The sequence below is a fragment of the Zootoca vivipara genome, chromosome 4, assembly GCF_965207765.1.
Source record: "Zootoca vivipara chromosome 4, rZooViv2.hap1.1, whole genome shotgun sequence".
Taxonomy (NCBI): domain Eukaryota; kingdom Metazoa; phylum Chordata; class Lepidosauria; order Squamata; family Lacertidae; genus Zootoca; species Zootoca vivipara.
The window spans coordinates 38130390-38150117 of record NC_142587.1 but is presented as its reverse complement, the minus strand read 5'-3'; the positions used below and the strand labels follow the sequence as shown (position 1 = coordinate 38150117).

At 41.3% G+C, this 19728-nt stretch overlaps 1 protein-coding gene across 1 annotated transcript in view; it reads right to left on the bottom strand.

The window, feature by feature from the left end:
- GLRA2 (glycine receptor alpha 2) overlaps positions 1–19728 on the bottom strand; it is a 117362-nt gene that overhangs the window by 24648 nt on the left and 72986 nt on the right. The gene's annotated exons all lie outside the window — the stretch shown is intronic.

Below are 19728 nucleotides of genomic sequence, written 5' to 3'. Positions count from 1 at the left end.
CCTAACACCCCTGAGAGCCCAGCGCCCGGGTGCCCTGCACCCCTAGTGCCTATGGGTAAGACGGCCCTGCATACACATCCCCAGCATTCGCATTGTTTTGCTACTGTACGGTGACCCCTTTGATATGTTCTCCTCAGTGCAATTCTTCTTTACTCTTGGGCAGTCTCCTCAAGTGTGATTGGCTGCAATGACCCACAGGGTGTTCATGACATCATTACTTCAACCGTAACATCATGACATCATTATCAAAATCACTTCGGCCGCCACAGCCACTAGGATTAAAGGTCAGTGTGGCTGAGGACTATGAGGGGAAATATGATGAAAAGAAACAGTGCTGAGAAGAACAGCAAAGATTGGACAGGTGTGTGTTTACAATTTGTGCAGGAAATCCACTGAAATGAGAAGGTACTTTTCAACACTCTTGAGCAACATGAAAACAAGTCCTCACAGAAGCACCCAAAGAAACTCCCCAAATGAAGAAGGTGCTGTGTTTTATATTTTCAGAAATATCACCACCTTTGCAGCAGACTGAAGTCGAGAACTTTATTATCTGCCCACCACTACATTCTGCATAATATCAATAATAACTCTACAGTCACAATGCTGCACATACTAACCAGGGAACGGTGGTAGCAAGTGAGGTAAGGTTGAGCAGGTTACCTCTCACAACCCTCAGTCTCACATCAACAGCTGCTGCTACTACTGGAGAGTAAGTCTTAATGAAGGCAGTGGGCCTTATTTTCATATCACCATGCATGTGCATGTGTAAGTGGAGTCAGGAGGTTTAAAGGCAGCAACTGACACTGTCAGTATATGAGAAGACTTTCACAAAAAAATGGCAGCAGAACACAAACAGACAAGGGGGTGGGACCAACAGCACCCAGAAGGGTTTCACTTCCTCCATTAGGTTTTAGGGGAAAGGACCATTAGGACCTGAGGGCAGAGATAGCAAAAAGTGGCTGCCCTTCATCTTGGTTTCAGAACACATTCATAATAAGCGACAACAACCTCCTGAGTTTCATCCCGCTCCTTGTCCTCTGTTTTTTTTCATTCATTCAGCACCATCTCAAACAAGTTACTGCCTAATTGTAAGTGAGCAAAATGTTACGAAGCAACTCCAGTTTTAAACACATGACGTGATTTGGTCTCCAGTGCAGCTGTACTTGGCATTTGTTATGAGCTCTTCTAAATATATATTTGCAACGCCTTCATAGCATGTCTTCCTATTCCCCGCTCCCCTGCCCTCCATCCCATAAAACCACCCACAATATAAGGAATGTATGAACACCTGGAAGTTGTTCTGAGTCACCTCATTGTTGGATGTGAAGCCTCAAGGATCTGCATTTCTGACTGGAAAAAATCCTTCACTAGAGTTAATAAAGGCACTAAGGGCAGGAGGGCACTTAGCCATCCTGTCACTTAAATTTCCAGGTGCTGCACTAGCTGGATTATTTTGACGCTGTAATATTTTGTGCTGTGCTGAATTTTGCCCTCACAGTTCTAGAGAATCATTGCTCATAAGGAAAAGGTTGCCCCCCCCCCCAGTCTCTTTCTCAGGATTGTAGAGAACTTATTTTATAATTTTGTTTGAGCATTTTAAAAAAAGTTCCTTAATTACGAGGGAGGTGAGGGGCGTTTAGGATTGAGTGAGTGTCCCCTTTCATTGTAGAACCATCTCTGGGTCTTCTGCAACCTTCACTTTCTGGGAGCCCCACAATATGCTTGGTTGGGCTTTCCTATTAGTGTGGGCACTCCAGAAGGCTGCAGAGTGCAGGTCACCAGAGAGGTTATCTGTAGAATGAAAGAAAGGACAAACATCCCTCAGACATCTTGAAAGAAAACAGTCACACTCTTTTCTGCCTTGGTCAGAACACACATGGAGTACTGTGTCCAGTTCTGGGCACCACAATCTAAGAATGATATTGACAAACTAGAACATGGTCAGAGGAGGGGAACCAACCAAGGGTCTAGAAACCAAGTCTTATGATGAATAGTTGAGGAAGTTGCATATGTTTAGCATGGAGAAGAAGAGACTGAGGGGAGAGGCGATAGCCACCTTCAAATAGCTAAAGGGCTGCCACATGGAGGATGGAGCAAGCTTGGTTTCTCCTGCTCTGGAGGTTAAAACCCGAACCAATGGATTCAAGTAACAACAAAAAAGACCCCAAGTAAACATCAGGAAGAACTTTGTGACAGTAAGAGCTGTTTGAGAATGGAACAGACTCCCACAAGAGGTAGTGGACTCTCTTTCGTTGGAGGTTTTTAAGCAGAGGCTAGATGGCCATCTGTCATGTATGATATAGTTGAAATTCCTGCATTGCAAGGGGTTGGACTAGATGACTCTCAGGATCCCTTCCATCTCTACAATTCTATGTTTCCATACCCCCCATGTGCCCATTTCTTCTAACTAAATAAGCTCCCCAGAGTGATATTCTGCCCCAAAGCATAATCACATACAGATTTATGTGGAAAGAAAATACAGCATTATTCTCAGTGCATTGCAATAAATAAAAAAACAGAATCATAGGTATAAAATCCTGCATCCATAGCAACAATCAGCAAACCTCCCACGAGTGTCAGCAAGATATATATTGTCTGCTTCATCTGTTATGGGGTGCAATTCTCAATATTGACCATTAGCTTCTAAGGGAACAAAGCTAGATCTTTTGGCCCGTGTTTGTTAGTGGCTCACTAGCTTGTCACACAACACTTTGTGGGTCAAACTAGATGCCATTAATAATTATATGAATTCTTATTTTAGAATAAACAACATGCAGGCACAGGGGGGCCTGATCCAGATCAAGGGGAGGCAAAGAGTGCTTAATCCTTTGCTCTCTGATGAAGTCCCGTTCCTAATTGCACTTCTCCCATGCTGGCTCTTTGCACCGTATGGAAGCATTGCGATTCTACTCAGGTACACGGGGCCAGGATAAGAAAGAGCCAGCATGATACTGTCAGTACTCTCTGAATACCATGAAGTGCTCAATAATAAAGCCGCAGGAAACAGGAGTCCATATAAGACTGCCTGCAGATTTTCTGTAGTGAGAAGGAACAAGGAAAGGTGCTTTATTCGGTCACGACTGGACCTAATGGTCAGGGGTCCCTTTACCTTTACCTTTAGATCTGGTTTAATTGACTAAATTAGGGAATCCCAATGGTTTCTAGATTGCCTAACTTTAACTGCAATCCACATAAAACCATGCAATGAGAGGTCACTGGATGACTCATTATTCTGGAATAGCCATGCTTTGCTGACTCATTGTTCCTGGCACATCTGTATGAACAAAATGTCCCCCCTCTCATCTTTCCCCTCAGCTTCCCCCCACCCCCAGAGCTCAGAAAATCTGGCATTGGCTGCATGCACACTATATGTTTAAACACATGGCTGCCCCCCCCAGCACCCATTAAAAAGTACAGTTCCCATGATTCTTTGGAGGAGATCCATGTGCTTTAAATGTGCTTTAAAAGTATGGTGTGCACACAGCCTTTGTTATCCCAATGGAATAACACTTTCCCCAGGTGTAGATGGTCTAAAGCAGGGGTCAGTAAACTTTTTCAGCAGGGGGCCAGTCCACTTTCCCTCAGACCTTGTGGGAGACTGGACTATATTTTGGAGGGGGGAAAAATAACGAATTCCTATGCCCCACAAATAACCCAGAGATGCATTTTAAATGAAAGCACACATTCTACTCATGTAAAAACACGCCTTAGTTTGCCTGCCCATGGTCTAAAGCATAGCTTTTCTTGCAGGGTATGGAAGATATAGATTTCTCTAGCCATTTGTCACTCTTCTCTAGGAATCTAGGCTCTCACGTTTAGAGAAAGGATGGGATACTGTGACAAACAAATTAATTTTTTTAAAAAATCCATAATTTACCATGCAGTCAAATGATCATTAATCAATTCAAAGCCATTTTTTCTTAACTTAAACCAAATATCTCATGCGGATGCTGAATTATTTTGTTTTTGATGACTATGAGTGATATACGTCAGGAAATACGCTTGCAGTTGCTCTTGATCAAAGATACCTGGAGCATTTTTACCTGCCCTGACATCTGCAGAATATTAAATCACTCAAATGTATTAAATGGCACAAATAATATATGATCTATTTTTGCCTTCTGCCTTTTCTAAAAAAAAGAGAGAAGCTTTTGTGTAACATGCCCCCCTTAATACTGGAATGTCCCGATTCCATCTCCAATGTCATCAAGGTCTCTCCTAGCTTGGAAAGAGGCCAGACTTGTTACCTTGAGTCTGCCGGTGACGAAGGACTGAAAAGTGCTCTTATTTGCTCAAGTGTAATTTGTGAAGAAAACTGCAATTTGGGCTATACAAAACTCTTTGGGAGGGGGGAAGAAATTATTTACAGAGGCGGTCTTTAGTGCCCTAGACTAGGGGGTACTGCATGCTGACCAAACATAGTTGTAAAATAACTAAATTGAAATAAATTGAATGAAATAAATTGAATTCAGGGTTGCTTATTGCTAGGATTACTATTATTATTTTGGTTAAAGCACCTTGTCATCATATCAGGTATGATCCGCAAAAAAAGAAAAGAGTCAAGGAATTTGTAGCATAGAAGTGAAGACAACACTCAACAGTGCCACAATCCATAGTCATACATTTCGCCTAATACAAACACACATAATACGGATCCCTTCAAACCACCACTTTACATTTTGTTTCATAAATCTGTCCCATTTTACGCATGGGGGTAACAAGCATGCAAGGAAAGTTTTTAATGTTTAATGTTTTATTATGTTTTTATATATGCCAGAGTGGCTGGGGAAACTCAGTCAGATGGGCAGGGTACAAATAATAAAATTGTTGTTGTTGTTGTTGTTGTTGTTGTTGTTGTTGTTGTTGTTGTTGTTGTTAAAAACATACCCCAATCTATGCAATCAGAAGATACTAAATAGCAGGCTTCCTCAAACTCGGCCCTCCAGATGTTTTGAGACTACAATTCCCATCATCCCTGACCACTGGTCCTGCTAGCTAGGGATCATGGCAGTTGCAGGCCAAAAACATCTGGAGGGCTGAGTTTGAAGAAGCCTGCTAAAGAGCTTCCACATTCACTTCTGTGAAGGAAACAGGACTTGGGGTGGGGCTTGTACATACAGTAATTCTTCTAGCCCTAATCATGGTTCTAGGAAGAAATACCATCTTTTTCCTTTTCGGAATGAGGATATTTCAGCTACCCAAACCTAGAATGACAAGGACCTTTTCAAGCTGGATGAGAAGAGGCTTGCTTGGTAGTGATCATAATAGGAGGAGATACCTCATTTGCTCACATTCCATCATTTAATCTGATGTTGTTTTCAGTGTCGGCAAGGCAATTGTCACTAACCAATGGACTTAATTTATTCATTGCTAATATGGAGAGACGATCAGTCATAAGAAATAAACAAATATACTTCCTTTCATAATTATGCCTTGAAGAAAGTCATAGAAATCTGTGTGCTTTGAAAGAAGCTTCAAATGATAGAAAAGAATACAGGAGGAGGCTTTTTAAAAAATAATTTTTGGCTAATCATCAACAGCAAAGATCAAGAGTATTTTTTTTTAAGCCAATAGCTTCAGGCTTACTTTTTCTAATTTTAGTTTTTCTTATTTGGTTCAGTGAACTGGATCACTTTTAATGGTTCACTTAGTTGCGACTGCTATAGAAACTACAGTGTGGAAAATGTATTTTCTTAATGTACTGCAGTCACCTGCATAGTTGGAGTTATTCTGAACTTCACCAGCGTTTTCAAAGGCAAAAGCAATACAGAGCTGTTTGTGTGTGCACACGCAGTTGTGTGCATGCACAAACCCACATGCAGAACACTTAACTGGACAATTCTAACATTTACATTTCCAGCTGCTAAATACTGCATGACTTTGTTCATTTTGCTTATGTTTTGCAATGCTGAATAAAATGAACCATACCTTTAATTTTGCAACAAAGCTACTCACATTACCATTTTAAACGAAAGGTTGAAATCAATTAAATCAAAAGTGCTCTCCACTTAATATCAAAGCTATCAAATGTTAAATGAATTATGTAGCTTACACTTTTGACTATTATAGGGTTTTTTATTATATAATTTTAATTAAGTTTTCTGTTTTACAATTTAAAATACTCATTTTACATCCTTAAGATATCAGCGACTTCCCTTCTTCTCTTTCCATGGTTCATTTTACATATCATAAATCCCTGCATATTTTACAAAAACTATACCAATCAGTATTCCATTATTGCATCCATCAAAACTTATTTACACTGTTGAATTTATCTTATTGCTGCCAGCGTTTTCAGCTGTATACCATTATTTCCCATAAATTCCATTAACATTTTCCAATCTTCTTTAAACGTATGTTCTTCTTGTTCTCTTATTCTATATGTTAAGTCTGCAAGTTGTACATACTTCTTTGGTTGGGTTGATTATTACAGGTTTTTTGCACACGGGCCATCATCAGCTTTTTTGGAATTCTTTTGGACTTGTTCATCTAGCTCAGCTGTTTTCAACCTTCTTCCCTCCGGTTGATTTGAACTACAACACACATCAGCTCCAGCCACTGCATACAAAATGTGTTTATTGGGCAAAATTCACATTAAAATGCTAGTGAATTTTCATGAGCATTAAAAAAAGAAAAAAAGAATTCCCCATTACTGCAGAAATCTGAAGAACTAAGGGCTCGTCCAGACTTCCTTTTGCAGTGTGCTTTCCAGGCACAAGTCAGCGCTCTAAAACTTCATGCCCAAGCATTGTTTTTGTTTGTTTGTTGGCCCAGTGTTATACCACTGAATCCACAAAAACAGCAAATGCCATTTGAACTGATGCAGTAGAAAAACATGGATTTTCCCATGGAAAGCACCGGGACAAGCACACACACCTGCTCAGACACAGAGCTGTAAAGCCCAGAACCGTGCCTAGAAAAGCCATACGAAAGGAAGTCGGAATGAATTTAAGATTGGGAAATGGAGAGAGAAATGGAGAGAACCTTCCATCCCTTTGCTAGAGTGATACAGCCTTTTAATCCACTGCAAATGCGCAAATAGGGACCCAGGTGGCGCTGTGGGTTAAACCACAGAGTCTAGAGCTTGCTGATCAGAAGGTCGGCAGTTCGAATCCCTGCAACGGGGTGAGCTCCTGTTGCTCGGTCCCAGCTCCTGCCCACCTAGCAGTTCAAAAGCACATCAAAGTGCAAGTAGATAAATAGGGACCACTCCGTCGGGAAGGTAAACAGCGTTTCCGTGCACTGCTCTGGTTCATCAGAAGCAGCTTTGTCATGCTGGCCACATGACCCGTAAGCTGTCTGCGGACAAACGCCGGCTCCCTCGGCCTATAGAGCGAGATGAGCGCCACAACCCCAGAGTCGGACACGACTGGACCTGATGGTCAGGGGTCCCTTTACCTTTACTTTTTTAAAATGCGCAAATATAAAGTTCTAGTTTACACTTGAATCCTTCCTGCAAACAGTGATAGTTTGGAGGTACTGCAAGTCCCACAGAGGAAGATATTTGGATGGCATGTTTTGTGTACAGGTACCAAAGGCTCCTCCAGATGAGCTGCTTATACAGCATTTCCATTGATTCGCTTGCACAAACCTTACATTGTGGTTGGACTATTGAGCATTTGTTCTGATTTGTTTATGGGATGGTTATACAACAATGAGCTTCATCCTGATTTGCTTGTGAGGTATTTATACATCATCCTGTTAACCATTGGTTCATTCCACACTTCTCAATTCTTTCCCATGTCGATTTCCTAACCACAAAAAGACCATTTAAAATGTGGATTTGTTGCAGGGTGACAGAGTGCTTTGATTCACTTTAATTGTGCAGACCTAAATTTCCTAGCATGTGCTCGAATCTCTTCTGTAGAATACTTTCTGGAGCTACTCTGCCTCTCTGCAAGACCTATGTGATGTTTTTGAACATCTGCAGAGCAAGTCTGCCAAAGGTGAGTAAAACAGTCCAAGTCTCACAGCGAAATGTATTTGGGTGGTATGGTTTGTGCACAGCTACCAAAGCAGTACAAAGCGTTATCAATCCTTTCTCTCCTTTAAATATCCCTTTCACTGAAACATATGAACAATGTTGTGAAAATACACCTCTCACCTCCCACAATTCCTGGACTCTTGGTATTTGTTTTTATATATATATATATATATATATATATATATATATATATATATATATATATATATATATGGCTTGTAAAAGCAGGTGTTTTTAAGCCAGCCCAGTTTTATTAGATTCCCTTTCATGTTGGACCTTGTGAAAATAAGTGTGTGCACTTATCTCACTATGATGGATTTCTCTCGGTTGCTTGCTGTCAAAAAAACTTGTTAGTTACAGTGCACCCATCAAGCTTTATTTATGGCTTGGCTTTGAAAGATGACCACATCAGGTACCTGCCCAGCTCCTTTATGAAATGTTAAGACAACAGAAATAGTGTATGCTCCTCTAATACAATATTCTCCTGCTTTCCTGCACTCTCATAGAGAACTTAATGCACAACCTGGGAGTTGCCACTTTTTTGACTGACTGTCTCTTTACTTGGAAGAAAGTGGTTTATTGATCATGCTAGCTGGTTGGCTGCAACATCTCAAAGTAGGGATGTACCACAATTTGAACCCATTTCACCTTCATGGGATGACCCAGACCACTTGCTGCTTACCAAATGATAGACTTTAACTCGGTCCAATCACATGACAAATTAATAATTCGTTTCTCCTTTGGCTTTTGGAATCCTTCATCTTTTTTATGGAATGTATTTTTTATATAAAATAAAGATGTAGAATGTGTGTATACTGAACATATATGTATACATGTGTGTGTGTGTGTGAGTGAGCGTGTGCGCATACAAACACACATTTTCACAAGTGTTTGTTTTGCTAATGACTACAAAAGAACTGGGGGGGGGGGCAGAAAAAGCAGCCCCACTTGAAAAAAATCCTAAAATGTTGTAATGTCTGTGTAGAAAATCATGAGTCCCAATAAAAGTTTTATGTGCCTATATGCTCTAGATTTATACCATATGGTACCCAGTGTTATGATTGTTGTTGTTTAGTCGTTTAGTCGTGTCCGACTCTTCGTGACCCCATGGACCATAGCACGCCAGGCACTCCTGTCTTGCACTGCCTCCCGCAGTTTGGTCAAACTCATGTTCGTGTTATGATTATGGTTATGTTATATGGATTGTGGCCATGCCTGCACAGTGAAATTTTTGTTTGACAAGCTTCTGCAGGAGGTGAGGATGGGCAGTTCAAACAGTAAATGTGAGGATGGATGGTCACTTTTTATTAAGCCCACAGAGAACAGTGAACCTGTCATACAAACCATTCCTCATAACTGCATCCTGGCATGCCTCTGCAGGCTTGTTTAAAGTGAACTGAACAATCAAACACCAATATGCAATCACTGTGAAGAATTATCTGTGCTTTGGTCCCTAAGATCTGCCCCTCCTGGGCTTGGTAGTTACTTGCTCTCAATGACAGGAAGGCATGGCTTTGATGAACTGAAGTGGTCGCATGGGGGAGTGATGGAGCACATAGAACTCTGAGTTTAAATATGCCAATGCAAAGGCCAAATCTGTGGCTTTGCAGTCTGCTAAAACTCAGTTCATTCAGTTTTGTGTGCACCACCACACCTCATGCAACTACTTTGCTCATGCTAGCAACAAAGGACCACCATGCAAGAGGGTAATCTAAAGGGACTGTAGTAAAAGAGTGGCTAGCCATGCACACAACAGCTGTGCAACTTGGCCCTGAATGTTAGCTTTCAGGGTTCCAAGAGCTGTCCTTCACTCTTGCAATTGGAAATTGGTTTGGTAACAGTGTCACCGCCTTGTTTTGAGTGGAACTCACTGAATGCAGATTCTGTGCATGCTGAAAGGAATGGAATGAGAGTTGTGGGGCATCATCACTTAACTGACCTCCTGGCAGATGGGTCACTGCTGCTTACTGGGCGGTAGAGCTGGAAGGGCAAGGCAGCAGGAAGGCCAGTGCTGTGAAAAACAGCAGGAGCACCAATATGGTGCTCTTGCTGGTGTTTTTGCACAGCGCCAACCAGCTGCCAGCTGTAACTTGGTTGCCGTAGGTCAGGTGAGCAGCACCACTCTGCCACCTGCTACTGTGGATAAATTGTAACTCATTTGGAAATTATATAAAAGTTGTGCTAATTCCAAATTAGCAGCACAGACCATTATGAGACGGCAAATGCCTTCATATCCTAGCTAGTTAAACTATTGGCTGTGAAACATTGCCTCAAGCCATTACTCTCTTGTTTCTCTTTTCTTGTTTCAGAAAAGTCAAAGTGCTACCATGGGACTGAAGGAAGTTAATGTTAAAAGAGATGAATCTCAGCATAAACTTGCAATTTAGAAACGTGGGTTGGCAGAATGAGAAAATAAGGGCAAATATACTTGATGATTGGCAGAAAGTGACATGCAATGAATTCTCCACCTCTTAAATTGGTCTGATTTTGCTATGAGAATAGCAAGTTCAAATGCATTTCCTTTGGTCAAACGCATCTAATGCTCCCTCTCACAATGCAGATTTAAAGTGAATGGGTGTCATATAGGCAGAGATATCATATATGACAGGCATTCACAATGCACATACAAATATCACTGAAGAAAAATATAATACTGAATTTGCTTGGTCTTGGACAGCAGCACAGTCCCCTCTTCCCTCACTGTTGTGCAGCTAATTGCTAAGATGAGTTTGCAATAAAAATTCCACCGAAGCCTTAGAAATCTAGGGTTTATCTTGTAAATCAATACAGTACATGGTTTTGGATATCTTATCTACCACACCCTCAAATTTGCGAAACATTCAGATCAGTAGCTTACCAATTCTATGTACTTTATGTATTCATGTGACACCCCACCTCCTTAAGATCTGAGAGTCTCTCTCTCTTTGTCAAGAAGGAGACCTACCAAAGAAAACTAAGAAAAACACACACACATGCACACACAACAACAACAACCTGGAAAGTTGTTTGTCTCTTTGTCTCTGCTCTAAAATCTGGACACCTCTTAAGATGTCACAATCAAATTTCATGTTCCTGAGATCAAGGAGATTTATTTATTTTTTGTATTTGTTTGGATATAGTTGGGTGCCAACTGGAATTCCAGAAAGCTGGAGCAGAAATATAGGAAGCCTGGTTTCTAACTGGTGCTCACTGATAGGGAGAGAGTAGGGGTGAAGCATGGGGAGCTCAGCACTGTGCATCATGGCAAAGCCAATCTCATGCTCTTGCTGCTCCACACAGTTCTGAGTTCCCTTCCCCTCACCCCTCTCCTCTTGGGAACACCAGCAGCCCACTGTGGTGGGAAGCTGGAGAGCAAGGGGGCCTCACCAGGGCTGTGTCAAGGACCACTTCTGGGTGACAGACTCAGACCCACCCTGTCAACTCTGGCAAGTCAAAGGAGGAAAGGCGGATAGAAAGGCAGGACTCCTATGCCTGGGAAACAGGAGAAGCATCAGTGTTTGTTTCAAAGGCTTCTGATTAGCAGTGGACCCCCAGCTGGTGCCTGACTATGCTGCCTGTTGGTGCTGGTGCTGCATCTCAGCGCTGCATAGCTTTGAAACTTGGCCAAGATTAAGTTTAAACAATGCCTTGAAGCCCATGAGCAGCTATGTGCAAACACCTAGCCCTCCTATTGCCTTAGCAACTGCATGCATATCTAAAGCATTTTCTGCACACTTCAGAAATACCTTCTTTTGGAAACTTGAGTCATCCAAAAGATGTTTGTACTCAAAATAAGCTAGCCTCATATTTGCTGGATTCTGAAAAGGCAAAGTATTTGTCAAGTATAACGCAGCAGTGTTTCATGAAGAAATTTTAAGGTGATTTGGAAGAAACCCAACAACTTCTCTGCTTCTGTTTCCACTTGTAGGTGGAAACTGTTAGCTCACTGAATACAACAGAAGAATTAAATCATTTGCATATACAGTACTGCCTTCTATTGCTTTCAGTAAATGTTAACAATATGTGCCCTTATCTGCAATGATTGGACAGGAACTAAATAAGGATTGGGGAACCTCAGGCTCAAGACCTGAGTGTGACCATCCAGAATTCTCTGTCCAGCCATCAGATATTTTCTCAGGCCTCAAGTGAGTAAACTCTGGCCCACCTGGCTCTCTATGTGTGGAAACCTTTGGTTTTAGTTTGGCTGGGATGTGTTACAGAGGTATAGTTTTGCCTCTCACTCTGTCCATCATTGGCCTGCAGCTCTCAGCAGGCTGCCCTTCTGGGATTGTGGCCCTCAGGGTGAAAAAGCAGGGTTTTTTTCAGCTGGCACTCAGCTGAACTCAGTTTCAGCACCTCTCAGGTGGGCACCATTGCCATTCTAAGAGAACAAGGAAGGTATTCATGGTGATTTATGGCAACCCTTTTTCTAGAAACGCTGATGAAAGGGGTCTCTTGAGCATCCTGAGGTGCTTCTAAACATACAGGGACAGCATTCAATTTTGGCTTCTGTCTGCAGGATCAAATGCAGCTCTAGAAGATTCCTGACTTTTAGGATCATATTTTATATATACTGGATGCTGCTGTATTGTGAGGTGAGATCACAGGGCTGCTGTGATCCAGTGATGTGGAATTTCCTGGAACTATCTCATAGAATAACATCTTATATCCTCTGAAAAACCTCTGTCTGTTCTCCTTAGGAAATCAAGCTACAGCAAATGCATAAGTTTTCTTTCAATATCCAAACCAGATCAACAGTTTCAAAATAAAACAACAACAACAACATGATGAACTGTTGTAAGGCATGCAGTCTGGTCCTGCAGTTACTGATATGACACTCAATATATTCATGAATATATTTACGTCTTACTTTGTATGTTTCATTCCTTTGTTGTCAACCATTGTTGTTTTGTGTTTGTGTATACGCCCCCCCACCTACCCCAAATGTATTAAAATACTGTGGAAACAAGGTTTAAAAACCATTTACCTTAGGGCTCCGAAAAACCATGAGCCTGTGATGTATTCATATTTGCTTTCCAATTATGTAAGACATCAATATTTGGACAAAAATGGCAAGATATTTAATGGCTGCCATTTACTCTTCACTCCTGGCACTTTAGTAAGTCATCAAAGGGAAGCTGTGATTCTCAAATCACTCTGTTTGACATAGAGGTTGCCAAAGATGTCACATACTTTAAAGACATTTGGATGGGAAAGGGAAAGAACAAGGGCATCTTTCCTTCCTCCTGAATTTGTGGGAGCTATACCATGCTAATTGTTTTGTTGCTACTCTCTCTCTCTCTCTCTCTCTCTCTCTCTCTCTCTCTCTCTCTCTCTCTCTCTCTCTGGCTCTGGAAAAGGTGAAAAGGTGAAGGATTTCACTTCCTCCCTTTTCCTCCCACCTGAAATCTCCCCACAGAGTTCAGAGAGAGCCCTTTCCCCCTTCTTTTTAGCCTCATGCCCATGCCTAAAAGCTGTTAAGACCTTAAATGGCCCAATCCTCCTTCACAACCATTTCCCTTCCATTTGAGTGGAGGCTGGTCCACTAACCTTACTCTGCCCTCAGCCAACCCCACCTGCATGACTTCTTTCTTACTATCATCAAGAGAATGGCACTGCCTGCAGCAGCTTCCTCTTCCATCTTTCCCCTTGTAGAACTCAGCAGGGAAGAGGATAGGGACAAAACTAGAGTTAGTTGGCTCTGCTGGTTGTTAGCTCTAGCTCCATCTACTGTTGACCTCCTTGTCTTCCATCCCACCTGTCCAAATGGGCGACAGCCCCTGCTGTTTTGCATCTTCCACTGAAACCTTCAGAATTTCACAGGACTTATGGATAGAGATCCTTGTTGCACCTTTTTTTTATAAAGACACTTTTATGTTTGAATTTACTTATTATTATTATTATTATTATTATTATTATTATTATTATTATTATTTGCCTATCTGAGGAGTACCACCAGCATCCAGAAACTACTTGTTTTTGACTGCCTACCTTTCCACTGCCAAACTGAGAGGCACCAGACCACCCAAGTTCCATATTCAAAGGATTGATGATACTGACCCTGCTGGCAAATTATTTATTTGTTAGTTTATTTCATTCCATTTAAAGATCATTTCCTAGGAAACATCTCAAAGTGATTTAGCAATAACACACCAGCAATCCAAACATATACAAAACTATTATATATATATATATATATATATATATATATATATATATATATATACCGTGTTTCTCATATTATAAGACATGTCTTATATTTATTTTTTCCTCAAAAAAACACACTATGGCTTATTTTCAAGGGATGTCTTATTTTTTCCCTCCTCCTCCTGCCGCGGCCGGCATTGCTGCTGCGCCTATCACTATGTCTTATTTTCGGGGTATGGCTTATATTCCTTGAATGCTTAAAAATCCTGCTATGGCTTATTTTATGGGTATGTCTTAAAATATGAGAAACAGGGTATATATATATATATATATATATATATATATATATATATATATACACACACACATACCATTTCAAAGATAAAAACAATTTCAAATCCTATACATAGATTTGGGGGGGCGGGGCGAGGGGAACTCCCCTTAAAAGGTTTGGTGAAGGTCTTCAGCAGGTACTGAAAAACAACAGAGGTGTGCTTGAAATGAACTGAACTGTGACCCCTGGTTCTGATTACTTGCAAGTTGCTGTACAGAAGTGGTAAAAATAGAGGGGCTTTCAAGGATTTTAAATCACCTTTGTGTCTTATGATTTCTTTTTTTTAAATGCCAGAAATGTCAGTATCATCTCCTCCATCATTAGTAATTAGAAATATAACAAAGCTTTTGTTTCCCTGGTGAACTCTGTTTCACACATAACCTGCTGAATTTATTTCTTCCGCGTAAACTGACATTTACCTACCTGTCATCATGAATCTACAGTGGCTGCTGTGAAAAAGCAAGCCAAGAAACCTACCAGGCCACCAAAGCTGGGAAGATCCAGGCAGATAAAAAGCACTGTGGAGAGGGGGAAGGTATCCACCAGCTCAGGGATTAGGGAGAAGGGAGAAATTAAATACAGTTCACTCTGAAAGCAAATCTACCCAACTTTCCAAAACAATATGTTCTTCCAAGTCCACACTTCTTTGAATTTTTCAGCAGAGCTCTCCAGCCATGTATTGTATAGAAAAATGCACCTTGTAGGCTAAATCGTGCATAAAATTGGTCTGTAAAGGACTGTGAAGCAGCTTGGAATCATTATTCTAAAATATCAGAGTATTGTGTTACGCAAAGCCACCTTTTACAGAAGTAAATAATCTGTGGTTACCCTAAAGCTCCTTGACTATACGTGTTCCTCCCCTAACACCCTATACACCCCAGGTTCATGATGGAGGCAAATAATGCATATGAGCCTATGAAAACATAGGCCACAAAATTCAAGTTGGTTTCCTTACATTCTTTTGCTTCTATGGACCAAAATGACTATTCTTCTGGAGCTGTCATGGTTGACTAAATTGAGTGTTGAGGGAATGATCTGTTTCCCTTTTACATGCCCACATGGTTGTGAAAAACTGCTTAGAGGTGCTCGTGTCCTTTCCAAAATTATTTTAGAAGAAGGATACATTGAGTTTTCAAAGGTCATCTACTAGTGTTGTTTACTATTTTATAATTATTTTCAAATGAGAAGTTAAGGTTCTAATCAGCAGCTTGGCTGATTAATAAAACACAGGAGATGCTCCATTGTCCCAAACTACTTAACGAGAAACTCATTTCTCAAAGCCCTTCTTAATTACTCATGATTACTCGTGAGCAGATTAGCTGTACAACATTTAGTTCATCCACATCTCTGTTTGTCCTCCAGCTGTTCCTCTTCCTTTCAGTTCATAAAAGATGAAGAGTTTTCTTTCCGTTTCACTGTATCATCCATCCTCTTGTCTCCCTCAATTTCTCTCCTAAGCATGGATCCACCTTCACCCATTTAACTATTCAATACAGAAATACCAATAAGGATATTCAGAATGTTAATACGAAATGCAAATTCCACCAAGCTGTAGGTAAGGGAGAGATGGGAAGCAGTGCTGCATCCATCTCTTATGTCTTATGCTGCTGCCATCGGCTCCTCTTCTCCCAGAACAATTTCTCTTTAAGATGATAATTATAAGAACTTTGTAAATTTAAGAACTGGTATCTGAGTTTTATTTTTTCCTTCTCCCTCCCCACCTTTTTTCTTTTGCGCCTTAGCATTTCCAAGAGCATGGGTAATCATTTTTGTGGGGACATAGAAGAAATGTAATTCTATTTCCGTAGCCTTCTACAGGAAGATACAATGGTTGAGGATATTTTATTTAGAAGACCTGTTGATATCTTGCCAATAGGGGCATTTCTTCAAACTTATATAGGGTTGGATCTCTCCAAAGAATCCTGGGAATTATAGTTTGGCAAAAGCATTTCCATTACTGTTGCTTTACTTGGCAAAGTTCCTGGAAAATAACGATATCCCACATAGTCTTACCTATTTATAGACCCTAAGATCTTCTCTTCCTTCCATTTCCCCCCCCTCTCTTTCCCTCCTTTCCCCTCCTATCCTTTCTACTGAAGCCCTCTAGACATGGAGTTCAAGTGGGCACAGGATTGCAGCCAATGCACATGGCGTGAAATACATGAATATCAGCATTTGCTAAATGGATCAGTTGGAAAGTTGTGTGCTCAGTGTGCAAATAGTCTGCTTCTAGTGAGGAAAGCAGACAAAACTCTGCAGTATGAGTCATTAAGTATATTTAACCTCAGCCTTGTATACCACATATTTGACAGTTCCTGAGATGCCACTGGCAAACACTGGCCTTGCAAAAGCCATGTCATGTAGAAAATTCAGAGTTGAATTTTAAGCTGGCTCATTCTTAAGAGACGTAAAAATGGAATGTTAATACTTTTATGTGAATATCTTCTGCTAAAGAAGTATGGAACATTAATGCTGGAATTCTCTAAAGAAGTATAAATTTCTATTCTCTGCTACCACTCCCTCCCCCCCAAATACCCTTGTTATTCCTTTTTATATATATCAGGGATCATAATTAAAGATAACACGTGGACCAATGGATCTACTCAGTGTAAGAGAACTTCAGTAAAGGTTTCTTTATTCATTCAAGTATTTTAAATACCATCTTTCAGAACATAGATAAAATATAACATGTAGTCAAATTTCATAGGAACATAAGAAGAACCTGTTGGATCAGGTCAATGGCCCAACTAGACCACCATCCTGTTCTCATCGTGGCCAACCAGATGCCTGTGGGAAACCCGCAAGCGGGTTTTTGAGCACAAGTTTCAAATAACTTTATTAGAAACACAACATCTTAAAAGCGTAGGTCAATAATACCTCATAAAAATGTATTAAAAACCCTCAGCATTTGTACGAAAAACAAGCAAGCCAAGCAAAGCCCTGCAGCTACAAAAAAAACAACCTTTAGAGGAAGTCCACACCAAACCAAGCATGTTTCCAAGGCCCATTTGATGACCTGTATTGTAGGGAACCAATTCACTTGGAAGGGGTTCCCTAACTGGAAGTCAACCACGGAAAAGGCATTGTCTCTGCTGTCTCAAAACCAATTCATCGTCTAGGTGCACAAACAAGCTGGCCCTCTGAAGCTTATCTTAAGAAATGAGCACACTTCATATTTCCAGTTCATCTTGATAAATGTCCAATCCTGTAGAATTAATCTGCACCTTGAAAAGCATGTAGAGCTGAGAGAGGAAGTGGGAAAGAGTGTCACTCTTTCAACTTCCTTTTTCAACTCTGCGTATTTCTAAAGGGAGAAGAAGGTAATGACCCTCAGCACCTCATGACCAAAGGGGCAGTGAGGTTGGGGGCTCAGAGGCCTTACAGGCACCCTGGAAAGACTTCTAGGGTATCATTAAATTCATGGTTGTCACACAACAGTGACCCCTGTGATAGAGGGGCATGCACAGCATGCTATTTTAGTGGACTGGTTTGTGATTGTCATGGCGGCCAGATCCATCAAAGCATATGCAGCAAGATTCTCTACACTTATCATGAATACATGTAGGTTGGGTGGGGGGAGCCTACTGCTATGATGCTGGTCCACCCAAGCATTCACTTCAGGCCAACAACCCCTGAAAGGAGCTTCAGAACTCAGGTTATTTATGAAGGGAATGTTCAGTTACAGATACAAGCTGAACAGATCTGGGTTGTGCTTTCCATCCATTGTTTCCAAATGAGAAAACCAGTACAAAATTTTAAGAAGTCTCCCTCTGCTCCTTCCCCCTAGAACTAAGTGTGTGGAATGCTGCCTTGACAGCAGTTTTAAAAGAGACTATTAGGATTTCTTTACCTGACCTTAAATTTTCTGGTGAACAGCTCCCTGCAGCTCACTTTTCATCAACATCACTGTCATTAACAGGCTCGTCTTTATTCATGTGTAACAGCAAAATCTCCCATCTCCATTTCTCCCCTTAGGTAAATGTCACCATCCCTATGATTTGTGCTTAGTGATTGCTACCTACAATATCACATTTGTCTTGACTTAGCGGTGCTATGTAATGTGAACATTTTGGTTCCCGTTAGGAAGAGTAAAGCCATTTTGTGTTCCCTTGGCATTTCAGCATAACTTGATGCGCGGACAATGTGTCTCATTTAGAGAGCTAGAAGCAAGGTGCTTCCCCAGACCACTGAACAAACTCTCTCTATCCATGGGAATACCAAAGAGTCATCAGATCCTAGGATCAATGCTGCCTTGTGATGGTGCCCTGTTCCAGGGGCATTCTCAAGGAGGAGTGGAAACAGTAGCTTTGAGCCAGCAGCTTCCAAAAGGGGCGCCTCGTCTATAGTTAGTGGCAACATTAAAGTAAAAAATAAAAATAATAAAAATCATTGCCCACGGCAGTGTTAGCCCCCCTGAAACCTTTTGAAAAATGTTTGTGCCTCTTGAAATTATCCCCCCAGGTTCAGGAGCTCTTTAGTCCTCCCAAGTTCTGGCTCAAGACAACAGACTTACACTTCAGCCCTAGTCCCAAGCCATTAAGGTCTTCAGAGGATAAGACCAGCGGCCTGAACCGGGCTCAGAAATGGACTGGAAGTTATTGCAGATGCTAGATGCTAAGCACCTTTTCTTGGGGATTGTGGCAAATGGTAGATGCACTTGTCAGGGACTAGGCATAGGAGGAATGGTAGAAACCACCTCCCCAGCCTGACCCTTCCAGGGAGGAGGAAGAGGAAGATAGTACAGATTTACAACAGGGGTTTGAGGGAGGTAGCAGCTCAGAGGCAGATGAGGGGGAAAGCTGGGAAATCATGGGAGAGCCAGAACAACACTCAGCTGACACATTGTCATTAGAAAGCATTCCAGACCCTCCATCTCCCAAAACCCAGCGAGCCTTAAAAGTAGGAGAGCACAGAGCTCAAAGACAGAGCGCATGTAGCAGCATCCGTAGAGGAGGTGATGAGAATGACGAATGAGGAAGTGGGAGAGATGGCGGGTGGGGGTGGAAATTCACTTGGGACAACACCATTATCCAAGATGCTGGGTTCTTTCTGTAAAGATTGAAATAAAAAAAAGGTCGGTAGGAAACTTTTCCTGGCCTTTATACTTTCCTGGGCTCTACAAGTGATCACCAAAGAAGAAGAAGATTTTCATGGGCAGCCAACCGGGAGCTGCTGACAGCATCCTGACAGCACCATTCCCTATTCCATCAAAGGCAGCAAAATGCTTTGGCTGGGCCTCATCCCTACACTTCCAACAAAGATCAAAGAAGGCAAACAACAATTG